General features: G+C 44.6%; 1 protein-coding gene and 1 long non-coding RNA gene across 5 annotated transcripts in view; one reads left to right on the plus strand and one right to left on the minus strand.

Annotated features, from left to right (window-relative positions):
• BCL2 (BCL2 apoptosis regulator) overlaps positions 1-26263 on the plus strand; it is a 179207-nt gene that overhangs the window by 94620 nt on the left and 58324 nt on the right. The window lies entirely within an intron of this gene.
• Positions 2053-6097, minus strand: LOC109390785 (uncharacterized). The gene is made up of 2 exons (XR_002125639.1): positions 5962-6097; positions 2053-3086 (listed from the first exon to the last, which is right to left on the minus strand). It is a non-coding gene; the product is annotated as an uncharacterized LOC109390785 (long non-coding RNA).

Below are 26263 nucleotides of genomic sequence, written 5' to 3' on the forward strand. Positions count from 1 at the left end.
TAAGAAAACTCTAGTTTCCTAAAGTCTTGCTCGTGAGCTCCTCAGCAGCGAGAGGTGTTGTGTGAGGCCCTGTTGGTGATAATAAGATCAAACAATCACCCGATTCAGGTGACTTTAACACAAATCATATTGACTAAAATAGTATTAAGCATGTGATGCTGGTGTGTGACATTTGAATATTTGCCAAGAAAAACACCCAAGTCGCTATGACTGGCTGCAAGAGTAAGAGATTTGCCTGTTTTACTGTTTTTACATACTTTTTTATTTGAGAATCTGAAACCAGCCTTTATAGTTTGGGGAGGGAAAGTAACACATACAGTCAGCACGAATCTGTTTACCTGCGTTTCTCTTTCACTGCTTATAAGATTTCAGGTCACTATGTCCTAATCAAGAGCTATGTATAAATTAGGGAACGTGTATCTTAACAAATTTGAAATTTCTGTGTGTTCTCTCTCACAGTCCCTTCCTGCAATTCCTTTCCACACTTTTTCATTCTTCATGTAAAGCTTGCAACCTACATTTGATAAAGCTTGGAAATCAGACCTGACATACGAATCTGTGTCCCAGTTGTGGCTTGTGGCCATTTATGACCATGAGAGTCACTCTTGAGCCTTGGTTTTTTAATCTCTAAAATGAGACACCTACTTCATGTAGCCATTAAAGGAACGTAACTTCCTTGCTTTCCTCCTTTCTTTTGGAGAAATTCAGAATTTTCAAAAATACTAAGTGTGGTGTTTTTAAGGCCACTTACAAGTTGCCTGTCATGATGAGGACAATTAGAAATGCAATATTCTACTATCGGATTCATTACCACCACCACCACCACCACCCTCCCCCCAGTAGAGCACACAGGTCACATTTCTGGTAAAACCTGATTGTGTTCTGAGAAAGCATGTGTGAGGACCAGGACAGTCACAGACGATGTGTCCCCTGATTTCCATGATTGAAGAGCTTTACCCTGGTGCCCCTGTAGAGGGGCCTTGGCACAGTGTGGCTCTGCTGTGTGGCAAATACGTCATGAGCTATGTAGAGCCAGAAATTGCAGCCAAGTTAGAATAATGCCAAATGCCATGATCTTTTACATGCAGGAGAAAAAAAAGACTACATATCAGCAACATAATTGTTGTGAAGTCCCTATTTCACTGTGCATGTCTAAAGGACTTAAGTGAGGCCAGACTCCCTAAAATAAAATGTAGAAAGGAAGGGGTTACCAAAACTGCAGTGCTCCGTCAAAGGGAATTTTTAGTTAAGGATTAACAGCGACCACTTAAAAACTATAGATGGCTTAAAACTGGAACTAAAGGATGCCACACAGAGATTCCTGTGGGCATGAGTCAAGATGAAGGTTTGAGTCAAATGAAAACAAGACCAGCCACTCTCGAGAGGCAGTTTTCTGAAGGCTTTGGAAAGACGTGAAGAAATATAGGCCACAGAATGACAAATGGGCATAGTGAGAACAGAGCAGCATTTGAGCGTAAAACTTGATATTTGGGACGAGGAGAATAAAGCAAAGAGAAGGGCTGGAGATTTGGAACTGGGTCAGAAACAATGAGCTCACAAGTGAGGACTGAGTGTGTGGATTCCCAGCAGTGACAGGAGGGGCCAAATCTTCAAAGATTTGCACGAAGCCACCGGATTTATTTAGCAGAGTCCTGCAGAAGTGAATGGCAAGAAAAGGAAAAACCTACATTGCTGTCTGAATGGCAGAGGGAAAAAAATCAACTGAAAGGAAAGCAGAGGGCTTATGGGCAAGATAAGCTCATTCAGAGACATATGACTGAACTGAAACCCAGATAAAATATTATCTTTTAATCCAGTGTCTTTCATTAGAAGTTTATTTTCTTTGTATTTCATTCACAAAAGAGCAATGTGCATTGAACTTCATATATTTGCTCCTAGAATTGTGGCTAGAAGCTTATTGCTGATGAGGATGTTACAAATTAAGGAAGTTTTTAAGCACAGCACACGGACTTGGAAAGTATAACAGGGGAATGAAATTTTAAGCCAGTGATAAGATAATAAAGATGCAAGGCTAATCTTACATGGACTATATTGTAAGGAATAAAAAAAAAAAGTATTCTTGCTTAAGCCTGAAGCTTTCTCCTGCTAAGACCTCCATGAATCACCTCCTATATATTCATGTTCTTTCCTCTTTCCCTCTTGACCTCCCCTTGGAATAGTCCAGGCCCATCCAGGGGTCCCCAGCCTTCCCCTACCTTCTAGAACATTCATCACCTCCCCTGTACTGCCCAAAAGTATACTTAGAGCTCCCAAATCCCAGGGGAAAATGGTCTTTAATTCTCCTGCTCCTTTGGACTGCTGTCATGTCTCCTCCCCAAGATTTTAAGCTTCTTAAAATCTAGATCGCCTCTCCCTTTCTAACTCTACTTCTTCCCTCCCTCTGACCCCTAACCACCACCCCTCCAGTGGGCCTTCTGTTTCTATCGCGCTAATAAAGCAGCTATTTTATAAGGGGATTACACACTAATTTCTGAGGACATCCAGAGCCATGGCGTTTGACTTTTCTGTAGCAGTTGGAACCCGGGGAAGCGTCTCTCTTTAAACACTAGACCTTCTTGCTTCTATTACACAAGCCTAATTCTTTCTCTGATCTTGCCAACCAGCCCCGCTGTGTCCCACCAACCAGCTTTGCTTTCTTCTCCCACTGAGTGCAGACATTTGTCCCAGCGCAGACCTTGTGCTTGTCCCTCTGATGTCTCCCTCAGAGGCTCTCTCTAAACCTTTCTACATGGACGCAGGTTGTTCCAAATCCCCTCCCCAGACCTGAGAGTTCTCCGGTTTCCATCCCATATTTCCAGCTCTCTGCTGGTCACACACACTTGGATGACCCACCACCATTGTGAACCCAGCTTTGCCTCTTCCTTCCCCACGCCAAGCCCTCCCAGACTCTGGCGACTGGGGCAACTTGTCCCACTCCCCTCATCTCAGCCATGTGTGGTTCTATCCTCTCACTTTACTCTGTGTCCAAAGACTCACAAACACCTTGTTTCCTCCATTTCAAACTCTGTCCTCTTGGTGTTCCGGGAAGAGCAATAGATGGGCCATCTACTCAATTCTTACTCGACCTGTGTAAGCAGAAGAATTCTAGGTCAAGTGAGCATAAGTCCAATTTGAATCTTAAAAACAGAGAGTCATGGTGCCTCAATCAGTTCCCAGTCTTGAGCCAATTTACAGGCCCAGAACCCCTCAAGCGAAGGGGAGGCTGGGTCCCCTTGAGGAAGCACCCTGCTAGGCTGCCAAAATGTCTGCTGTGACTCCTTCTCCCAGCCTTCCCCAAAGGGACCAGTAGCCTTTTACCAGGGTAACCGAGCACTGAGGCAAAGGAAATAATCAGGCCTTTTGGGGATTAATGGACACCGGCCGTGAACTGACACCAATTCCAGGAGCCCCAAAACGTCCCTCGGGGCCACCCGTCAGAGCAGGGGCTTGTGGAGGTCAGGGGGTCCCTGGGACCTCAGCATTCTGGTGCGTCCCTTCCCACGGCACTCTGTGCAGGCCGGCGGGGCTGGCCACGCTCTGCCTGGGGGCTACCTGGGGGCTTGCTGTCGCCCCTCTGCAACCATTGTATTCCCTGGCTCGGACCACTGGTGCCAGTTCTCAGGAAGAGGCCAGCCTTCCTCAGCCTGATGATGACAGTCCTCCCTCAAGACCCCTCCCCTGTCTCCCAGGCGTCTTGGCAGCCAGTCCTCACCCCGTAGCCAGTCCCCCAAACATGGCACATTTTCCTTCTCCTCATTTTGCCTTTGCTCATGCCGTGCCCTGCGCCTGGCATTCCTTTTTGGCTTCGTTCTCTGGAATTGTGTGGTGCCTGTTTTTAGCACAAATATACTATGTCCCCTTGTAAAACCGTTTTTTCTCCACTGTAGCCCATAATGGCCAGGCAAATGAGCAAAAGAAGTGTGGATGGATTAATTCACTGGTCTTGGGGGTAAAGAGGGGTCCTTCTAGGAGTGGGTCGTTAACAATCTTCATAAACAAAAGATTGCCTTGTTTATACCTGTTCTTCAGAGTCAGCATTTCTTAAATCTGCTTAAGGTGAAAGTGAGTGCTCTGTGTTGAAAAAATCATATGGGAAAGCACAGAAATAAGAAATGTTCACTTTGTCTAATGCGTGAGTATATTCCACAACAGGTGGCCTCTCAACTTGCACAAATAAAACAGAATTGATTGGCTGACACCTATCAGCAGAGCAGAAGGAATTACGGGCTGGTGCCAGGACCAGGAGCAGATGGGCATATTGACTTAGATCTTCAGGTCTTCTTGTTAAGAGCCCCTCTAATCAAGTACCTTTCCTCAGTGTGAGATCAACCTCTGGTGTCTTTGAATAGTCTTGTTTTTTAAAAAGGTAATTCCCGTGCCGGTTTCTCCTGTTTTCCGAAGTTGAGGTTAGATTCAGTGGAGTTTGTGCAAGCTTGACCGTCCTGTTTCCTTTCAGACTTTTCTTTGGAGTTTCCAGATCTCACAGTCAAAATTAAAACAGCACAGAAATTAAATTGAAAATATGATAAATCCCAAGGATTTTTTTTCATACCAAATAGGCAGCATCAGCCTGTGTGTGTGTGTGGGGGGGGGGACGGGGGAGGGGGCGGGGGATGGGTGGTGTGCAGGCTCTAGCGTCCAGGCCCACCCACCCCAGAGCTCTGGTGGCCCCATGGGCTGGAACCCTCGGCATGACCCTTGGTCTTCAGGAAACCTTGGAATTCTCCCCACAGCATGAGCCCTTAACCATCTGAATTCTGCTCCTGTGACATATGTGACATGGCTGTGTCGCTGGTTTTCTCCCTACTTCTCTGACTACTGCATTTCCAGTCCCCCCTGCAAACACTTGTGAAACAGCATTAATGGAGCACCTACCAGGGGCCAGAGCGTGCTCAGTTGTGTGGATCTATACAAAGATGAATGGGGTGTGTCCTGACCTTCAGGGTCTCCTGCCCCCGCCCCATGCTCACACCGCCACCTCTCCACACTTCTGCCTCCTCCACTGTAGTAACACTGAGCAGCTCAGATGTCCAACAGAGATGAGGTCCCCAAGCCATTCCTTTTTCCTCTTCTTCCCATGCACTCACTTCTTTGGAAAGGCTTTTTTCTGTCACAGCTTCAATCATAAAACTATATTCCCAGCCCTGTTTTAAAATCTGAAGTTTAGTACTGAATTTCCTCTTGTTTTCTCCAAAATTCATGGAGCCAAACCAGCTCCCCATGAGTGTGCTCCCTGCGTCTGTCAAGAGTGGCGCCAGTTTCCTTTTGCTCCAGACCCTGAGTCTGGAAACTATCCTAGGTCATCTCCCCTTTCTTCTCTGTGTCCGGGGATCAGCGTTCAGGCTTCGTCCCACCTGCTCTTGATGCGCGCCTTCTTCATCATTCCCGCCACCTCCATCCTGCCCGGTCCTGATGGCCGCACACCTGCCTTAGCTCTTCCAATGAGCTCTGCGTAGCCAAGCCAACATTCTCTCCTTTAAATCCCATCTTCTCGATGTCCTTCTTGTTAAGTGGTAGAGACAATGTCGTAGCCGTTTATGTCTCCAGCAGCATCTAAATCATCTCCTTGCACACAGGAGGCACATAACCAAAGCTTGTTGATCTGTTGTGCCCAAAGCATGCCTAGACTTCATAATGTCAACCTCGGCTTTCCTCCGATCTGTCCTGTGCAGAACGTCCAAATGGTGACTCCTGCAATGACAGCATCCTCACTGTCGTAGAGGTGGGGGGAAGGGCAACACTGCAGAGAGCTATGAAATGGATAAAAAAATTGGGAGATGAAATCCATGAGGTAAGTAAGGCATTGAAATTATTTGACATGGGAGAGACCAAGATGGTGAGCGCTTGCTGGGGGAGACTGTTTTGATGTCTTGCTTCTGTTCACACCATTATGTCCGCACCCTGAGTTTCCACTCTTATTCATCATACATGTCCTTTAGTACTTCGTGCTTTCCTTCTTACCTCGTCATTGCCCACGGCTCTTATCTTGTGTCGTGTTCATGGAGCACAGACATAGTGCAAAGGCCAGGTGATGCTGCCAGATGGCGCAGTCCAGGATGCACAAGGGTTGGGATGCCTCTGCACACTGATCGAGCATGCCCTGGAGAGAGAGATGTGGACACAGCCGTGGAGGTGACCCAGACTCCCTCCTACAAGATGTTACGCTTCCCTAGGGGGTCCCACATGGAGACAGTGAACTATGATGGAAGAGGAAGAGGGGAGGCACAGCAGGAAAGGTACAGGTTCAAAGTAAGTGAAGATTTACAGTGAGAATTGTCAAACCCAAAATGGGTTCCAGAGAAAGCTGTGGTCTCCTCTTTCCTAGAAGCGCTGAAGTCACAACAGACAGACTCCACAGTGGCCTGAGCACCAACCTCTCCGGAGACCTGAGGACGGGAAAGGGGGCTTTCTGGCTCTCCATGCCCACAACCCACGTATCTGGATCACCCAGTTTGCTTTGCAGAGTATAGAGTTTACTGTAGGCTGCTGCTTACTCAACCACAGAAGTGAAATTTGTTACTTATGAAAAATAATAAAAGGTCTTTCTTTTTCTAGACTTCCTCTAGTCAAATGGGTATTGTTGTTGTCTTTCTAAATGGGGGAGTTTGCTTAGCCTCTTTTCCTTTTGTGGCATTCAAATTTAGCATTTGTATATACTCTGCCCAGGAGAGCTGAGTCTATATGTGAGAGACGCAAGGCCCAAGTCATAATAAACGCTTACCATTTTTCTCAGAGATGGCGCATGCAGTATGCGTACAAGTGGAAGAAGTTAGGCTGTTGAAGATTTTAGGGAACTCACCAGCATTAACAGTGGAGACAATGAGTTACCTATTTCTTTGACTCAACATTTATTGAGCATTTACTCTGTGCCCTGCACTATGCTTGCCAGTTACAGAAGAAACAAAAATGCATGAGACCTGCTCCCTGCTTTCAAGGTACTTACAATCTAACAGGCGAGATCAAAGCTCTGTGCAAACAACCCTACCTATTACAAAGAAAGGATTATTCTGGCTCAAAGCAAGGCCATTAGGAAGGATGGTACCATGGCAGAATTCTAATAATAACCAGTTTGAAATTCAGCTTTTTCAAGCTGCATCACTTCTGTCTTGTATTAGCCTGGTTTTTCAATTTAAAGAAAAATATTGTTCCTGAATAGGTACTCTATTCATAGGGTTCATATGCTGAAACAATTTAGAAAGGGATTTATCAATTAATCTCACTTCCACCCCTGTCACCATCCACCCAATTCACTACCCCTTAGTCCACCGAAACAGGTAACTACTAGGTATGTTAATTTCTTGAGTATATATCCAGTGTCTCTTCATGCAAAATAAATAAATGTATAGGTAGCTAAGCTTTTTCCTTTTTTCTTACACAAAAGGCAGCATATTACTTGCCTGTTCTTCTCATGGGCTGTTGATTCAGTAGTTTACCTTGGAGACCTTAGCAGTCAGTCCATGGGACGCACCCTTTTTCTTTCTTCATGGGTAGGACACTACCTTCATCGTAAGGCACCATTTGGGTGTGTAGCAGTTATCTATTGCTGCATAACCAACTGCTCCATAACGTAGAGGCTTCAAACAACCACGGTTTTATTTATTCACAATTCTATGGGTGAGCTATTTGGACTGGGGTCAGCTGGGTGGTTTTTCTTCTGGTTTTGTGTGGATTTGCTCATATGGAGGAGGCCATCCGGCAGCCTGACTGGGGCTAGATGGTCCAAGATGGCTTCGCTCACATGTCGGTGGTAGATGCTGGCTGCCAGCTGGAATTTGTGTCTCCAGGAGACTAGCCCAGGTTTCTTCCCATGGCAATTGGATTCCAGAAGCAGAGAGGGGTGATGCCCGAGTCCAAAAGACTATTGAGCCTGTGCTTGCATCATGCTGGCTAATGTTCCATAACCAAATCAGGTGACAGGGCCAAGCCCAGCCTCAGTGTGGGAAGGACCTACAGAAGGGAATGAATACAAGGAGCATCCAACCCTGGAGGTTGTTACGTCACTATCTCCTACACGTGTCTAATTAACCACCCCTAATGATGGACACCTGGTTGTTTCCAAGTGTATTACAAAGAATGCCCATTAGATAACTTTGCTTAGTAGTCAGTTCATATGTAAGCAGGATAAATTACCAGAAGTGCATTGCTGAGGCAAAGGGTGAATGCTTTTAAAATTATCTGGCTATTCTATTTCTGTGGTGCTATTTCTCTGGTTATTTTAAGCTTCTGTTCTTCTGTGGCTTGTGCTTTGAAAATGTGAAAAGAGTTTAGATAAGAAATGCATATAAACTGAGTTAATTAGAAACTCATTCCTAAAATAACCAAAAAGATGAGAAAGCTAGACTAGAAATCAAATAATTTTGAATAAAGTAACCTGTATTTGAATAAATATGCCTGTTGTTATAACAATGCTTCACATCGCTATTGTGTTTACAATATAGAAACAGTTTGCTTGCAGTGTGTCACTTAATTCTCACAATTCTATACATTGAGGGTATAATTGGCCCCAGTAAATATGTATATAAAGTATGTGTGTGTGTGTGTGTGTGTGTGTGTGTGTATTTTTTTTTAAGATTTTTATTGGGGAATTGGGGGATGGGAACAGCGCTAGGGAATTAGGGGAAGGGGAACAGACAAGTTGCTGTCCTTTTGTTCTTCAGTCTAGTTGTGGAGGACATTGCTTCACTGGCCCAAGTTGGCACCATCATTGCGCTCTTCCCGGGCGAGGCAGATCAGTCGCCGGCTTCTGGACGGCCGCTCACAGCGGCTGCTGGCCGCTCACGCTGGCTGCCGGCCACACACGGTAGCCCATGGCAACCCACTGCAGCAGGGGCTGCAGCCTAGCCATCGCTGGGGACTCATGGCAGCCCAGCTTCAGGTTGAGCTGTTGTTCAGCATCTTAGCTGTGGAGGGCAATGTCACTGGCCCTCATATGTGGGATCCGAACCAGGGGCCTCTGGCGTCCCAAGCCAGTTCTTAACCATCGCGCCACTCGGCCGGCCCTGTGTGTGTATGTTTTAAGACTTAGAGAAGTTCCTTGACTTGCTCCAACTAGCATGTTATAGCCAGGATATATACCCAGCCCTCTGTGACAACAAACTTGACCTCTTCCCAGTAAGTGTGTTTCATTAGTAGGGACCTGTGTCTTATATCTTAGCTACAAATGACATTAATTTTCTCTGCTTGTTAATTGCCACATTAACACATCACAGTCACATGTGATGTATCTTCGCAGGAGGCTCTTCTTTAAAACGTTAGAAATAGTTTATTTCTAAGTTCTGACTACTTGTGGAACACCCCTCAGGGTTTCCCTTGTTTTGTCCAAGCTGAGAGCTCCGTTTCCTGGTCTGAGTCCCTAGTAGATCTTGAAAGAGGAATTCTCTTTATGCCCATGTGCTTGCCTTAGGCCTTTAGGAAGGGGGAGTTACTTTTAAATAACACCTTGTCTAGCCCTTCTGTCACGGACATGGAAAGTAGACTGTTTTCTTTCTTTTCATTCACACTCAGACATTTTCATAAGGGTTTGGTCATGGCCAAGCGGCCGCTACAAACCACCCACTTCCCTGAAGCGTGATCGATTAGCTAAGCGGTTCTGCCCAAGGGCAGCCCATTTGAGCCTGGATGTTGACAGGTCCGACATGCACAGGTTTTAAAACAGGTCTCTCATCCCTTGACTGCCAGTTGTGGGCCAGGATGCTTATTCTTGAGGGAGAAAGAGGAGAGAGAAGACCCATTAGGAGAGCCAGGTAGGCTCCATGGGTCCGGAATCACCCCACCTTATATAATCTCCAAAACATGGCAGCTCAGACCCACGTAGTCCTTGTAGAGGACTTCCTAATGGTGGTCTGCAGACATAGCTGCAGAGGAAATGTGAAGTGCCAGGGAACGTGAGGACACTGGGCCACGCCTGTGCAAATAGGAGTGTGCCCCCACTGGACTAAAAACCTCTAGACATCAAAGACAGTCATGCATTTAAAGAAAGATAGAAATTTGATGTCCAGTCAACATACCCCTATGATGGAAGTTTGGAAACACAGCCAAGCAATGCACTGTAAACAGGGTGATGTCAGGGCCGTGTCTTTGCATGTTTTTCTCCTGCGTGGCCGCCAGCAGAGTGACTTTTTATAGAGTAGGATCCACATAAATCTGTAGTCCCAAAATGCTACGGCTGAGACCTTAGAACCCATCTTGTCTAGACCTCACCATTTCAGAGACAAGTATGCTGAGGTGCAGGGAGTTTAGGAAGTTTAAATAAATGGCCTCAGGTTGTTTACCTGGTTAATTGCGGAGCCACATCCCCTAAGTCTTAGGCAAGTCCCTTGTCATAGAATTGTGCTGCCAATAGTCTAACGTTAAGCGAATGAATGAATGAATAAATGAACTTCCATTTTAAAGGAACTTGTTAAAAAACCTACCCATTCAGTAAAGTCACATAGAATCATGCACTTAATTTACTTACGTATCAACCTTAGGAGACTCCATGTACACTCTGTTGGGGCCGGTGGGAAAGGGGAATTTATAAGGATGACTTGGGTAGTGTCGTTGGAAAGACTTTCAGGAATCTGAATTTTAAGACATTTTGGCCATCTCATGGAAAGTCTTAAATGTCAGCATTGGATGGAAAAATTGGGCTTTTTTTTTGTTATAATGCTCCAGGTGCAGATAACCTGGTCAGGGGAATTGAGCCCGAGGCTGAGGGCCCTGTTTCTGCATATGAGTGAACTGGGTATCAGTGTAGCAGCTGGAGCAGAAGTCATTAGGAAGAGGCCCCCGTCTTTCACTTGATTACCCCAAAGTACTGCCTGCTCACTGCCTGCTTCATGCAAGAGGTGCCTGACTTGTTCTAAGTACCCCTCTCTATGGGGCTTAGAGCTCAGCTGATTCAACATCTTCATTGAATGCCACCTCTTCTTCCACAGCTTAATTTTCCTTCTATCACGTGGTCCACTGTCAGTTCTCTCCTCTTTCATTCTTCACCTTCTTGCCACCTGGGACAGTAGAAAGAAACTTTTGCACGCGTCCTTTCACAGATGCATCTGACCAGATCTGTTGTCACAGGTAAATTTGACCCTTGACAATAGAGTGCCGAGACCTTTACTTTCCTCTACGAGGTGTAAGGGGGAAGTCATTATCTCCCTTTTTTGGATATAAATCAGTTTTTGTTCTGCCAGCCACGGAGAACATTTTAGAAGCCCATCATTTATCAGTATCTACAAGAGTGTCTCATAGTTGGTTTCCTGTGTCGTAAAGAAAAACCTCCAAATAACTAAAAGTAGGGATTCCAATGAAATGTGGGTTCTGTTCACTATATCTGGTGTGGCAGGCAGAGTAGCTCTAAGAATACCGGTAGTGGTATCTACCTACATTCTAAGAATTAAGAGGGAGGTTAGGTTTGTACAGAATTAAATCACCATGTCATATCTGGGAGGCCTGCAGAATGAAGGCGAAAACAAACCCAAACAAACAAAATGGGAACATGTCTGAGACACTGACGTGTGTCCTTCTCAAACAGTCAAGGTTTTGAGTTGGTCCTCAAACATTTTATTGGAGACCTACTTGCTTGAAAAGATGCTTTTTGGGGTTCTTTTTTGGTGATGTTGTTATTATTTTGGTTTTGGTTTTTTGTACCCTATTTAACCCGTGTGTGGTTGGAAATGTCTGCATTTTCTTGATAAAAAGGGGAGGGGAGATAAGATTCTGCCACCCACACCACAGGGGAGGTGGGACGAGCCTACATGGGATGTGTGTAAGCGTGTGCGTGTGTGTGTCTGTGCGCGCGTGTGTGTGTGTTTGTGTGTACACGTGTCTGTGTGTGTGGGTTGGCACGTTTATAGGTATGCGGCGTTGTCAAGCTAACCCTTCTTCCTGCATCACAGTTCTCTTTTTCTTAACCCAAAGCACACATAACTACTTTCCTACAAAATGAAGAGCAAATAACCTGAAGAGCTCCAATAAAATCCACCTTATGACCCAATATTAAAAAACATACAACTTTTCCATGGAGTAAATCCCACAGCGGACTGAGGAAGACAGACCAATTTAACTTGATTCTTTTGCTTGTTTGTACTTCGTTTCTACCCGCTACCTCCTCTTGCCAACAAAAGAATGCTGTCTCACAGACTACACATTTCACCTCTCCTTATCTGCCGATTATGGTTTTCATTTGAATTTAAACTATTTGGTGATGATTGGAGAAGGATGAGGATGAGAGGTTGAACATTACATTATCTGTTGAAAGCTTTTCTCCCTCCCTCCCTCCCTCCATGGAGGCAGCACCCGTCCCCCAGGAAGTGCACAGAAACCTTTGACATGCTCTTGCATCCTGCACGGTTCAAGCAGGACAGACTGCAGCAGAAGATGCTAACAGACATAACCACCAGGTAGAGAGGTCTCACCACATGACAGACATCGTGCTGAGCACATCCCTGCACTGAGTCCCAAAAACCCCCTGCAGGTCCCAGCATTTTCCTCGTTTTCAGGTGAGGAAACTGGAGCTCAGAGAAACAGACCCATCTATCCACAGTGGCACAGCTCCCAAGGGACAGGGCGGGGCTTGAGCCCAGGGTGAACTCGAAGGCCAGGCTCTCAGTCACTGCAGCATCTTTGGAAGAAGCCAAGCCCCGAGGTACACACTGAAATCTGTTCCAACCCCTTGGAGTTTGGCAGCCCCGTGTCACGAAGCCATCATTTTCTTACCTTTTTCGGGAAAATGTTACTGTTTCTCACCTGTATTTGTAGTTGTTCTGTTTTCTGTTCCAAGAAATCAAACCATGCGAAGAAGAAGAAGAATTGCTTTTTGCCACTTCTAGTTATGAGGTGCAGTCTGGGAGATGGAGTTTAGATGCAAAAATACTGATATATATATATATATATATTTTTTTATTTATATATATATATTTATATATATATAATAGACATATATAATTATGATTAAGAGGAAAAGTAAATTGCAGTGTGGCATTAAGAAATCCAAGATATGTAGGAAATCCAAGATGAGAAGAATTCGTAGCTATAATATAATAATGCGTCCAGGTATAGAAACGGAAGGTCTGCCTTCTGCCCTAGCCTCTGGAAAGGCGTTTGTATTTTATCCTGTGTGATAAGGGTTTTTTCTTGCTGCCTGAGCTAACTAAGCATGTTAACTGCATGCACTGCTTGGCTCTCATTAACTTTCCACGTTTGGCTTTGATCTTTTCATTTCAAGGCCCCAAAAGACTATATAGAGCTCCCCCTCCAGTATGTATAGCCCAACCCCTCATGAAGCCTTTCGATCAGGAAAAAGGTTTTAGTTACCAAGTGTCAAAGTTACACACCGAAACATTCCCCCTCCTCCTTTATCAATACTTAATCAGTATTGACTCCTTCCCTGGCTCAGTCTCATTTCACAGCCTGTGCAAATGAACTTTTTCCATAACTGAACCTTTTAAAGTATATGTTTGAAACATCTTTAAGCCGAAGAGAATAGCTTTTAAACAAGTTACGCATTGATTTCCTCTTACCCTGAATTATTTCTCGCCTGATTTTCCCGAGGTTTTTGCTGAAACATTCTCTGTGGTTCATTGAACACAAAAAACAAACCTTGTACCGGGTTGGGTGGGGGTTACGGGGACGTGGGAAACACGACGTTTGTTCTCAAGGAGCTTAAGTCTTGTCCAGGAAATAAGACACTTCGAAAAATCGCCATAAGGTAAAATAGAAAATTGTCAAGTGCTGTAATTTTAATGCTGATTATTACATACCTAAACGCTGGTTAAATTACAGTTTTATTGAATGCTAACGAGTTATTACTCCCCTCCTGCACAGAATTTTTAAAATTCTTTACTTTCTCTGGCTTATAATTACAGTGACCACATTTTCCATACCAAAAATTAAGACACATAGTCTGACAAAGGATTCTTGTATGACTTCCAGGTGTGAGACCACCCATCGTTAGATTTTTTTTTTAAAGCGGGCTTTTTTTTTTCTTTTCTTTTTTTTTTTTTTAGGCCGGCTCAATAAAAATAGAGGTTTGTTAAATAGGTGTGTTTTTAGACTTTTCATTAAAAACCTACCATGCAAACCGTATTTTATTTTGTTTCTGAATCAACATGTTATATCCTAAAGCACGATTTTACAGCCTAAGGGTATGTGTTAGCCTATTCATAAAAACATACTGCTGGATGGAGTAATAATACCCGCCATTATCCAGGTATAATAAAAAGGTCCCAAGTGGGCTGCTCCCAGGTCTTTAATTTTCCTTTTGAAGATAAAGCTCCTTATTTCACTTTCAAGGTTCAATGTTTTTGAACCTTGCAAATGATTACCATTGAGGCGTGCCAGATGTGAGCAATTTTGAGCAGTAGTTCTTGAAAAGAGGGTGAAGGAGTGACTTTTTCTTCCTTCATTTCTCCCTCTGTTATCATCTGTGCTTTCTTATACATGTAATTTTACCAACAGCAAGGCCATGTGGATGGACAACTGGCCAGGGCTGCCATGGTCTAGGCACGGGAGGGACCTTTGAACTTTTAGAGATACAATAGGCCAGTGTTGGTCATTTAAACCTGATGAAACCAAGGCCTCCTTGACCAAACCTTAAATGACTTGCCAAAGCCACACAGCTTGTTGGTGGCAAATGGCAAAGCCAGCTCCCGATTCCCAGTTTTCTCACTGAAGTAGGTTTCTTTTTCCCAGCATGCTGTCTTCTGTTCTGGAGTCCTTCCGGTCAGTTCCTGAATATTCTGATGTTGGGGCAGCCTCAGCCCTGGAGAGGTGGCCTTGGAGGCATCAGGACCCTTTCAGGCTAACGCTCAGCTAGCCAGAAGTTGAGTTTAAGTCAAGTCTTATATATGGTGATTCCCACTTTCCTGGGGATCATTGATGTCCTGCTAATCCAGGAGCCCTTGGGACCAGATTTCTCCCATTAATGATTTATTTGAGGTCGCAGTATTATATAGTTGAACCTCTGCCCTTTTTAATAGATGATTTTAATCATTTATCTTGTAAGATGGCTGCATTTATAAGTTGTTTATCTGAATGCACTTTTAGAATATAGCTCTTCATCAGAAACATATCGGACAAGTCAGCTATTAATATAATTCACCTACAAATTCAACCTCATGTCACTATAACCTCACATTCATTCATTCAGTGACTATTTATTGAGCAGCTTCTATGATCAGGCACTTTTCTAAGTGCTGAAGATACAGCTGAGAACAGATAAAAATCCCATCCCTTTTGCTTATATGCCACTGGATGGTGTTCATAAACGTACCCCCCAAATTAAAACCCTTAAGCTTGCTAAAAATGCGGCATGCCATAGAAGCAAAAAGCTAAAGGAAAAGTGAACTGGCATTTATTGGAGGTCTGCAACTTTGCCATTCATGTGCTATGTTGAGTGTTTTATCTCATTTAGTCATCGCAATACCCTTATGAAAGATCAATATGATTATCTTTATTTTTTACAGATGACGAACCACGGTTGAGGAATGTAATCTATCTTGCTCAGGTCATGCTAGTAAGGAAAGAAGTCTATCTACATTCATCTTTTCAATACTGTGCTAGATGTGATCATACCCCTTTAAGACCATGTCTTTGAATTATGGGCGCCACACTATCATGGAAAAATAAGTTGAAAAACCTTAGGGCATATTTCTGCCAACACTAATAATATATGTCAAGAAATGTCATTTCATTGGACTCATTTGAAGTCCACATTCCCTTTACCATTTATGCCAATTTATTTAAATCTCCGAAGAGCAGTAATCACTCTAGCACACTCTGCTTTCATAACAAGCATCTTCCATGGAACCCCTCACCAGATTAGCTATTCGATGGCCACAATAACATGTGCTTCTCAGATAACACATGACCTTTCAATGGCTCAGAACTTAGTGGTTGACTTTGCTAAAAATAGGTCGTTGATGGTTGTGTATGACATTCATCACGGGGTGCTGATATTTGGGAGTTTTCATCTTCAGATCATGAACCATGCCCATGTCTGGCTGCAGAATTGATTAACCCTGTGTCTTGAGGAAATGGCTTTGAGAATTTCAAAGATAGTTCCCTGTATTTTTGTCCCCAAAAGTGGTTAACAGGAGAAGTATGGAATCTGCTAGTGCTTGGGGTCCCAAACCCTTTGGTGTATTGTAACACAGAGAGTTTAGTATATTTTGAGGAAGAAGTGAGAGGCTGGATTAAGTCTGGGGAGCTGGGGAAGGGTCAAGGGAGAAGGTCTTTTCCTGACTTCGGTCTTGACCAAACAAGTGCTGATGTGATAGTTTGTGCTGTTGTTGTGGTGTCACGTGCTGGTGTCATTCTAGCAACCCATGCCTGCCATCTGCACTGCCCGGAGCCGCACTGATTGGGTGAGGGGCATCAGGAGATGGCGATACAAGTACTTTAGCTGCCCCTTCTCCCCACTCTCTGGTCATCTCTCTAGTTTGGGGTCTTTGCAGAGGAGTTGTGTTCAATTTGTCTCATCACCACAAATACTTCCCATCATGCTTGGGATACTATCCAAACTCATTGTCTTTCACAGCCTGACCCTTTCACAGCTTCAATGAGCCTCGTCTCTTACTACTTGCCCATTGCTCATGGGCCATCTGGGCTGAATTCCTGATCCTGTAACACAGCAAGCTTACCCCCTCTTGGGGCCTTGAGCTACCTGCAACCTTGACCTGGATTGTACTCCTCCTCATTGACCCAAGGCCGCTCCTTGTTGCCTTTCAAATCTCTGTTTAGATGTCACTCCCTCAGAGAAGCTGCCCCGACCAGCCAGTCCTTCCTTCTCCTGTCACCCTACTTTGGTCCTCTGGATAGTTTCATATGATACATCAGTGCTTTGCATGTTTATTCTTCCAGCTCCATGGAAGCAGGGCCATGCCTGCTGTACTGTCCACAACACCCCCAGTACCTAGAGCACCAAGCACGTTGCATCTGATTGACCAGCTGTCAGATGCAGGAAGGAGGCACTCCAATTGTAGGTGATTTAAATGTCACACACTCTATTTTTAAGGATTTTTTTTAATAATGCAAAAGAAATAAAAACCAGATCTTTTTATTATTATTTATTTTTTTTATTTCACATCTCAACATTTAGCTCCTTCCGATTGGTCAGTGATTAATTTATCTCGTACAACAGCCTGTCCTCAGGGGACCCAAATGCACTGCTCTTTTAAGCTTTGCAAACGCACTCTCCTAAAACCTTACTTATTCTCTGGCACCGATGTCAGATTCCCCACTTAATGCATCAGAAACCTTCAGGGCTTATCCTGAACTTCAAGGTCGGCTTCACTTCTTCAGTGAGCAGCTGCTCTGCATGGAGACCCAGTGAGTGATTCCACAGAAATCTGCCCTCGATACTTAGAGCTTGATGTGTTTCACACACACACAATGTACTTTTTCATTTGAGTAGGTTAGTGACACTATTGAATACAGATGACCTGTTCCTGAATACACTGGAACTTCATGAAAATTTTTCTGGCTAGAAAGTGGAACTCAGCCGAAGCTATGCCTGTCATAGACAGAGCAAGGGGATTTATAGTGACTAAAATAAAGATCATCAAAGTGGCTTCATTTGCTGGGGCAGCCCCATGGTTTCTAGGGCTGGGGAACCATCTCCAGGGTCTTGGCCTTCAGAAAGGGAGCTGGGAGAATGCCTTCTTCCCTTGTGGGGGGCCAGGGCTGTTCAGTGGTTGTGTTCCTACTGTCCGAAAGTGAGACTTGGACTCCATAAGAAGATATTTAAGTCCCACCACACTGTTGGTGTCTGGCTTCGTACTTGAGGAGTGTAACTTCATCAATTTAGGGAGGAAATGGAGATTGAGTTTCAAAAACCTGACTTTTGAAAAACTTTCAGAAAATTTAAAAAATAAATTCAGGGCTACCTTTATATTAGCAAATCACAAAGAACATACTGGGGCATAAAATCATTTCGTCAAGCTTTGCATTCCAAACCAATTACTTATTTGCTCTAATTCAGTGATGTCGCTGTTAATGGAAAGATCATTATTGAGGGTGGATGTAACAGTCACATTGGATTCTGACAAAGGGAGTGATGGGAAATAACTGTTTTTCAAATTTTTTTTGTCCTGGAAGGCAGGGTGGGGGGGCATCTGTTCTTTTGCTCAGTTTGACAGTAGGAGGGAAGTAAAGAGCAACTTCTGATGGTGAGATCAGGGGTGAGTAATACGGTAAATCCCACTTTATCTTAAGTACAGTAAATTCTGCAGTTAGCTAGAAAAGTGAGGTGTTCCGCTTAGTTCAACATTCTGCTTAACTTAGAGGCACTAAGAGACCCCTTCTCTATGACCAATTTTTATAAAATTCAAGTACAACAAAATATACCGAGCACCGAAACTGTACCAGACACATGTGTCATCTCTTTTAATAATTCAGAAATTTGAGGGTCTTGCCAAACCTCAAGGTCATCAAGAGAAACATCACTTATCTCGGAAATGGCCGTTAGTAGGGATTTGGGGGCTGATAGAAGGCTGGCCTGTGCCTGCTCCTTGAAAACTGCACTTGATCTCCTGGGGGAGAGGTGAGGAGAGCTGGGGAGCAGGTGGGGGCTGATGCCATTCTGCTGTTCACCAGGGGTGAAGGACAGTTCTTATTTTCCCAGATCTCATCAGGCAATCTGTGAGGCTTTTATTGGGCTTATAAATACTCACAAATACACAGACCCTAAAGTGAGATAAGGTATGTCAAGTGTCGAGGGCTGAGCCTGAAGAGAGAAACCTTGAGCAAATGCAAAGTGCCATCAGCGCGTTTCTCTGTGATTGGTTTGGTTTATTGCTGCTGTTTTTTTCCTTTTTGGAGTCAGGGAGCTCTGCTACGCCTTCTTCTTGACGGGAGGAGCTTTCTACACTGAAGCTAGGAGAGGCGGAAACTTTTTTCCTCCAGCGTTGTTTGTATTTTTAAATGAATCATCTGCAGATGAGAAATGCAGGAACTATCATGAGTTAAGGGTAAATAACAAAGGGTAAATATTTATACCAGTTAATATTATAACTTCAGATTGCACCTTTTTCGGGACAAGTCTAGAAAGAGAATTAGGAGACGCAAATATAAAAAAGTCTAGGATTTTTTTTTCAAGCACTGTTAAAGGAAGGCAAATTTTTACAAATTTTTTGGAAAGCAATTTTGAAAATAGTAAGTTTCCATGCTCTTTGACTTAGCAATTTCATTCCTAGGGGGTTTTCCTACACATATGTAAGGACATCTGTGGCAGCATTATTTATTTTGTTTTTATAGCAAAAGCAAAATAACAAACAAACTGGGGGGCAGAAATAACTGTAGGGGACTGGCTAAATAATGGTAAGTTGATACTGTGAAATGAAAGGCAGCTGTTAAAAACCATGATAGATATATACGAGCTCATATAGAAAGATGCCAGAGATTATTGTGGGGTGAAAAAGTTGAAGCCTGTATGGAGAATGTGCTCTCATAGATGAAAAAACAATTAGCTACACATATATATGCATGTTATATGCATAACATTTTCTGGAAGGACATACGAGAGATACTGTCCTATTAATATAATATAATATAATGTAATAATTAAGAGTATTATAAGTTAATAATTATGACAAATTAAGATTAGTTGATGTAAACATTGTTTATAGCAACATGGGTATTATTAAATTACTTAAAAGTTTGCTCTACTTATGTTTGTTAAGTATTTTCTGGTTTGCATTCTAATTTGCCTATTCAGACCTTTATACCTATCACATATACAACTAAACTTCAGTCCAGCTTAGGGTCACTCATAATTTCCAAATGGATGCTTTTACCGTTTTTCCAACAGTGTTGCAGATAATGGTGATCATACTAGTCGTTACTTACGGAACGCCCGCTCCCACTATGTGCTAAACACTTGTATTTTCTCTAGACCTCACAAAATCCTCAAAGATGATGAGGAAACGGAGGCTCTGCCAACTTAAGTAACTTGCCGAAGTCGTACGGCCAGGAGTTTTGGGAGCTAGCACCCAAACTGGGTCTGACTCCAAAGACCATGCAATTTCCATAAGTCTTTCTGCCTGAGATATGAGACCTATTAATTAACTTCTCAGAGAGCCTGTTTTGCTGTTGCCACAGATGATTTGTAGAAAGATGTAACAGCAAACAGGCTTTAATCGTTTGCCGTTAGTCTTGCTTTCTAGCACATCCCACACACCATTGTTATTAATTTTTTCATCCTGTGCTTCACATTGGTCTGAACTTTGGACATATACTAACGGAGCTAGTGGAAACTTCCCAAGCTCATTAGATTCTGCTATTTCCGCAGTGTAAATGCCAGTCCTACACTAGCAGGCCAAGTGGAGTGTGCCATCTGAAAGCGGTTCTAGCCGTCAGAGCTGAACCCGATTCCGACAAGAATGCCATACCATGGTTTATTTTCTTGAGATAAAGAACAAAGAAAAATAAAAGAAGCAAAGCCTGCTTTTGGAAACATGCAAGTAATGTAATTTTTATTAGTTGAACTAATTTTAGGCTTGGCCTGGTTTTGATTTAAAAGATTGCCACAGTTCCATAGGGCACAGCCGGGGTGGCCAGGTAGAAGGAACAATAACAATCCTAAAAAGGCCCTCGGCACCTCCCCAGATCCCTTCTTGCTTTCCTGCCATCCTTCTTCCATTTTTCATTCAACTATTTCCTGAGACCTGGTCTTTATCTGAAGGTGACCTGGCCTTTATCCTGGCATTTTCAGCCCAGTGAGATAAATGGGGTGGGCATAAGGCACTATGCCCATGAAGTAAGCATACCACCCAGCTTTAGAAAAGGCTTTCTAGAGGAAATAATGACGAAGCTGAGTCCTGGGAGAGACATGAGAGGCACCCGGTTATCTAGGAACAGAGAACAGACTGTGCAGAAGTCCAGCGATGAATGAGAGAACTCAGGGCATCTGCACAGCTGTGAGCCTCTGAGCGTCTGACCTTGTCTTTTGCCTGAGGATGCTGACAACAGATTAGTCCTTGACCTTGTAAAGGCTCATCACATCGTTACAGCTAGGGCACAAAAACATTCCTAGGATAAGCGGCTTTGTTTCTAAACGCTCCATTATTGATACTGTGGGTTTGTGAGACTCTTCTTCTAGCTCCCGTATCTAGCTGTACCTGTCCCGTCTTCCTAAATTCAGACTGGCAGATGACACACCTGGGCAAGGTGAAAACTTCAGGGACTGGTGGAGAATGAAACGGTGGCTGCTGATTCCTGAAAAGGGACTGTTGAGATACCGTTTTTTGCAAAAACAAGGAAATCCTTAAGGCTGGAGTTTCTGTTTTCAATAATGAAGATGGATATTCACAGGAGGGGAGGACAAAAGAAAACAGAATGCCATAGCCTTAGGCTAAGTATTTGGGCTATTTTTATGTGTCACTGACAGAAATATCAAATGACAACTCTTTTTCTTTCTCGTGCATCCAACACAAAGGCAGGCTTCTAAATCTTTTGTTCTGTTTACTCCTGACAAGGCATAAACCTAGTTTCCCAGTTTATATATGTCACAGTCTGGGGCTCTTTACCTGGCCTCCAGCTAGCCAAGGAAACCTTTCTTTGGAGTTCTTCTCCTTGCTCTATTTCATCATCTAAATTTCTTTTTTTCACTGGAAAGGTAAAACCCAAATGTGGAAATTCATGTGTGCCCATGCTCTAATCAACCTGAAAAAATAATAAGAATATATGTAATGGACTTCAGAAAGTCAACTGAGTAAAAAAAAAAAAAAGGCAATTGTACTTATAATTTTAAAATAACAGATCTATTGTGGTTCAAGGTGAGCCATAAATAGATTTGGAAAGAAGGGATAAAAAAGTCATATAGGCTTAATATTCAGGGACAAGAATGGTCCTATCATACAAAAAATGAATTTAGCTAAAAGAGACAGTAAAATGCTATTCTTTAAATGTCAACAAGTTTCCACTAATTATAAATTAAAGGCAGTCAGTAAATCCCTAAAATAAAAAAGCCAGTTGAAAACCGAGAATCCCATAGTAAATATTAAGCATGGCAGGGTACATTAGTCACATGTGTATAATAAAGACGATAAATCGACATAAGGATAGCTATGATGAAATGTGTGAGAAGCACTCTGCACTCCGCAGAAGTAAGCAAAGTATAAATAGATAGCATGCTCGGGCAGAGAGAAAATCAAGTGCTATTTTGCACTTGGGCTAGTGACAATTTATTGTTCAGACTCTCCAGTTGAGACAGTGTTTATATGATGCTGTATATTAACGGAGACAAAAATAGTTCATACACATCACTGTCTTGGACAGATTACTGAGCGATCAGCAGAAACTGTACCAAGTGGCCACACCCCTCTAAGCGAGAGATTTATAATATTTTAAATATTCATCCTGCAAATCCAAGCTGTTTTGACAGTTTTGCCTGGTAATAAACATGGTTCAAAGATAATGCGGTATGGCGTGTGTAATGGAAAAAGGCAGTAAATTGGCTAACGTTCCGAACTTAGGGTGCAGATTGCCTGGATTCAAGTCCCAGCCCTGTCGCCTCCTAGCTGTGTTGACCTTGGGCAAGTTACTTAACTTCTCGATGCCTTGTTTTCTCATGAATAAATGAGGTGTTGTAACCGTGAAATGAGTTAAATACAGTAAAGCATTTAGATGCTGTCTGACGCAGTGGATCTTCAGTCTCTTCATGTCTTTCCTCATCCTTTTCCCTTCAGCATGGATATTTTTATTTATTTTTTTTATTTTTATTGAGGAATTGGGGGATGGGAACAGCGTTGGGGAATTGGGGCAAGGGGAACAGACAAGTTGCTGTCCTTTTGTTCTTCAGTCTAGTTGTGGAGGACGTCGTTTCACTGGCCCATGTTGGTATTATCGTTGCGCTCTTCTCGGGCAAGGCAAATCAGTCACCGGCTTCTGGACAGTCGCTCACACTGGCTGCCGGCCGCTCACAGTAGCTCATGGCAGCCCACTGCAGCCCCACTGCAGCCTATGCCATCACCCGCAACTCACGGCAGCCCAGCTCCAGGTCGAGGTGTTGTTCAGCATCTTAGCTGTAGAGGGTGCAGCGTCACTGGCCCATGTGGGATCCGAACTGGTGACCCTGCTGCTCAGAGCTGGCATCCCAAGCTAACTCTTAACCAACAAGCCACTCGGCCGGCCCATTTGGTGTATATTTTTATTTGTGGTGTTGACTGTGTTTGATCATTTCATATATGTATTACATCTCCCTCAGTCCTGTGTTTTTTTGGAGCAAGTCTCTCTCATAACACTTTCTGGTCAACCTTTCGACTGGCTTTCAGTCTGATTATGTCAGAGTCAGGCATGGCTGAGGGACTCAACAGACCAGAATTGATATCCACCATGACGTCTGCCCTGTAGCTGAGGAGCGGAACAGAGGTGTTCACTGTTCCTGATGCCATGAAAACCATGCAGAGCATCCAGACCCTGTCAAACTCAGCTCGTTTCAGAACTACACGCTTTACTCCAGAAGTGTAGAAATTCAAGCAAAGACCATAGAAAACTTTCAACAATTTGTTGGGCTATCTCCAAGCAAAGACCAAGAACCCCACTCCCCAGAGACTGCCGAGGGCACCGTACTTGCCGAATTCACCCCAGTCCAGGGTCTGAACCTCATCCTAGCACCTCAGTAGCCTGATTTGCCCATCTCCCAAGGACAGATTCATCTCTTAGGACCTGACTCCCATCAACAGCCCACTGGACAGGCGTTCAAACCGGAATGCCGGCATATGCGTTTGTGAGGAGCTGTACGCTTGTCTGCCCCGCCCTTGCTCTCTCTGTGGGCAGATTTTTTGGGGAAGACAAATGGGCATCAGAGGAAGCTCAGTGAGCACAGAATCCGAGCCAAAGACGTTAGGAGACTAGGCTAGTATCAAGATAAGGGCACCAAGATGGCATCACACCTTTACTCCTCAGATTGCCTTGGTTCGTGGGCCACGGCTGGCATGGACCATGTGTCCGGCTCACTGACCATAGCTGACAAGTCTCTGTTCAGATTGGCCTAGGCGTCCCCTACACATAACCGTCAGGTTGTAGGTAAACATCTCAGGGTTGGAAGCATTGTGTTTCTTGGTTCTGGCCACCATGTATCTGTGCCTGTGTGGACCTGGAGACAGTGTGTGCTGGAGGGCCGCCTACACTGTGACGTACAGGGTCAGGGCTCCATGACAAGCTGCCGCCCGAAGAGGCTCCAAGTCAGGCGAGAGGAGAGGAGTACACTTATTCTTGCTAAGATAAATCACAGTGCTTAATGTACACAACGAATAGGAAAGAGAAGAGCGCAAAAGAATGCTCTCCAGGCAAACGTTTACTCCTCCAGCTGCGTGCTTACAGATGTCCATATAGAGTTCTCAGACGCATGTTCACGTCCCCCCTCCCATACCCATACAGAGGGCGATGTCATGATTCCCCCTTCCTCTGAACTCTTGCCACACATGTAAGCATTCAAATGCCACCCCTTGTCTGCAGCCACCTTTTCCAGAGTTGGTTTAATTCTTGATGTCTTTGAAACTCCTCTCATTTAGAAGCTGCTTCAGCTCGCTGAGGTCCCCACGGGCACAGCTGAGCTGGCGGCCAAGTGTGGAGCCCCCATCTGCAGCTGTCTCTCATGAAGAGCAGCTGTCCCAAGCCAAGGGAGGGAAGCCTGTCCCTAACCATCTCGGGGGCCCCCACCCCCTGGTGGCTACAGCTCAGCTAGTGCAGAGCCTCTCAGGCTCTGAGGCGTGTCCCACGATGCCAGCTCCTGCAGGAGGCCGGCTTTCCTCACCAGGGAGTTGGAGGGGCAGACACCCACCTCTGCTCTTCTTCTCTTCCTTGTTCCTGGCCCACAGCCAAGGGGAAGGGTGTCCAGAGGGGCCGTTCCCTGCCCTCCCTGGTGGCCTGCCCTCGGGAAGTGCTGGTGCTCTTCTGCATTCTGATCTGTCAGCCGATCGTATTCCTTGAGGAAAGTTTAGTATTTGTTACCTTTCCCCAGCGTTTCCTGGTCCGTGGCAAGCAGTGGGTTGAAGCCCCACTCTCACTATGCCATGCATTTGCTCATTCATTGGTGACCTACATGCACCAGGCTTTGTGCCAAGTGCTGGAGGTACAATGCACGCCTTCCACAGCCGTACCATGACGCCAGCGGGCTGCCGGACCTGTGAGATGTGTTAGTAAGGCTGTTTCCAGCCTGCCCACCCCTGATGGGCTGCAGTCTGTAGGGGATCCTTTGCAATGAGTTGTTCTTGTCCGCAGGCAAATGCCCACGGTAGGAACATGAGGTGTGTAACGGTAAGAAATACTTCCTTAAGGAGACTGGTGCAAAGCAGAGCTCTGTGTACAATTAATTTTCTGTCCTATGTGGGGTGTTTGTGTGTGTAATAAACTGGGGAACTGGTTTGCAGAAGGGGCCGATGAAGCAGGTTTATGGTCTAGTTTATGGCATTGCTCTTGCTAGAGAGCTGGGTTTGCACAGCTACTCCTTGTTTCAGGCTACTTACTATGCAGGGCAGCTATGGGAGCTGCTCTTCTTCTGTCACCCACCTGTGGACATCCCCGGGTCCCAAGGGAGCAGCACCTGTTTTCCCAGAACCCCTCTGTGGAGACCAACCAAGGCGTACTTTGCCCATCAGGTGCTGGGTTCTCACTCCATGTGGTCAGGTGCTTTCTCAGCTGATGTGGCTGGAGTGTCACTGGAGGCTGCCCTGTTAGTCAGCCACTCTTCAACCTGAGCATGTCCAGGTGGATTTCCAGATTCCATGAGCTCCATCTGGCTGGTCTAAACAAGGCAGGTCTCCTCAATCTGAGCTCCACACTAAAATATTTAAAAACCTCGATGCCCAGGCTACCTACTGAACAAATTCCATCAGACTCTCTACAGGTGGGACCCAGGACTCCCTGAGCGAGGTCACCATGCTGGTGTGACTGAGAGAAACTGCTCTAAGGGAAATAAGAAAGGGTGATAGCAGAGCACAGTAGGAGGAAAGAATGATCAGGAGGAAGAGAAGAAGCCAAGAGCTGCCCAGGTGTGGTAGGGGGAGAAGGGGGTACCACCAGCATGTGACCAGTGCTCCCCCCCAGAAGGGCCACAGCCCAGCCCTGACCCTCCAGGCCCCAGGATGTGAATGTGAGGAAATGAGGCAGCACTGAATTCAGTGGTGGTATTTTGCATCTGGTATTTCCCTCAGATGAACCACTTAGCAGCTGTGCATCCCTAGACAGAGTTCACTTGAACTTCTCTGAGCTTCTGGGTCCTCATCAACGTCACGGGGACATTCAATGCCACCTACAGGGTAGGGGGTGTGGATTTGATGGAATGACG

Source organism: Hipposideros armiger, unplaced genomic scaffold (assembly GCF_001890085.2).
Source record: "Hipposideros armiger isolate ML-2016 unplaced genomic scaffold, ASM189008v1 scaffold_278, whole genome shotgun sequence".
Lineage (NCBI taxonomy): Eukaryota > Metazoa > Chordata > Mammalia > Chiroptera > Hipposideridae > Hipposideros > Hipposideros armiger.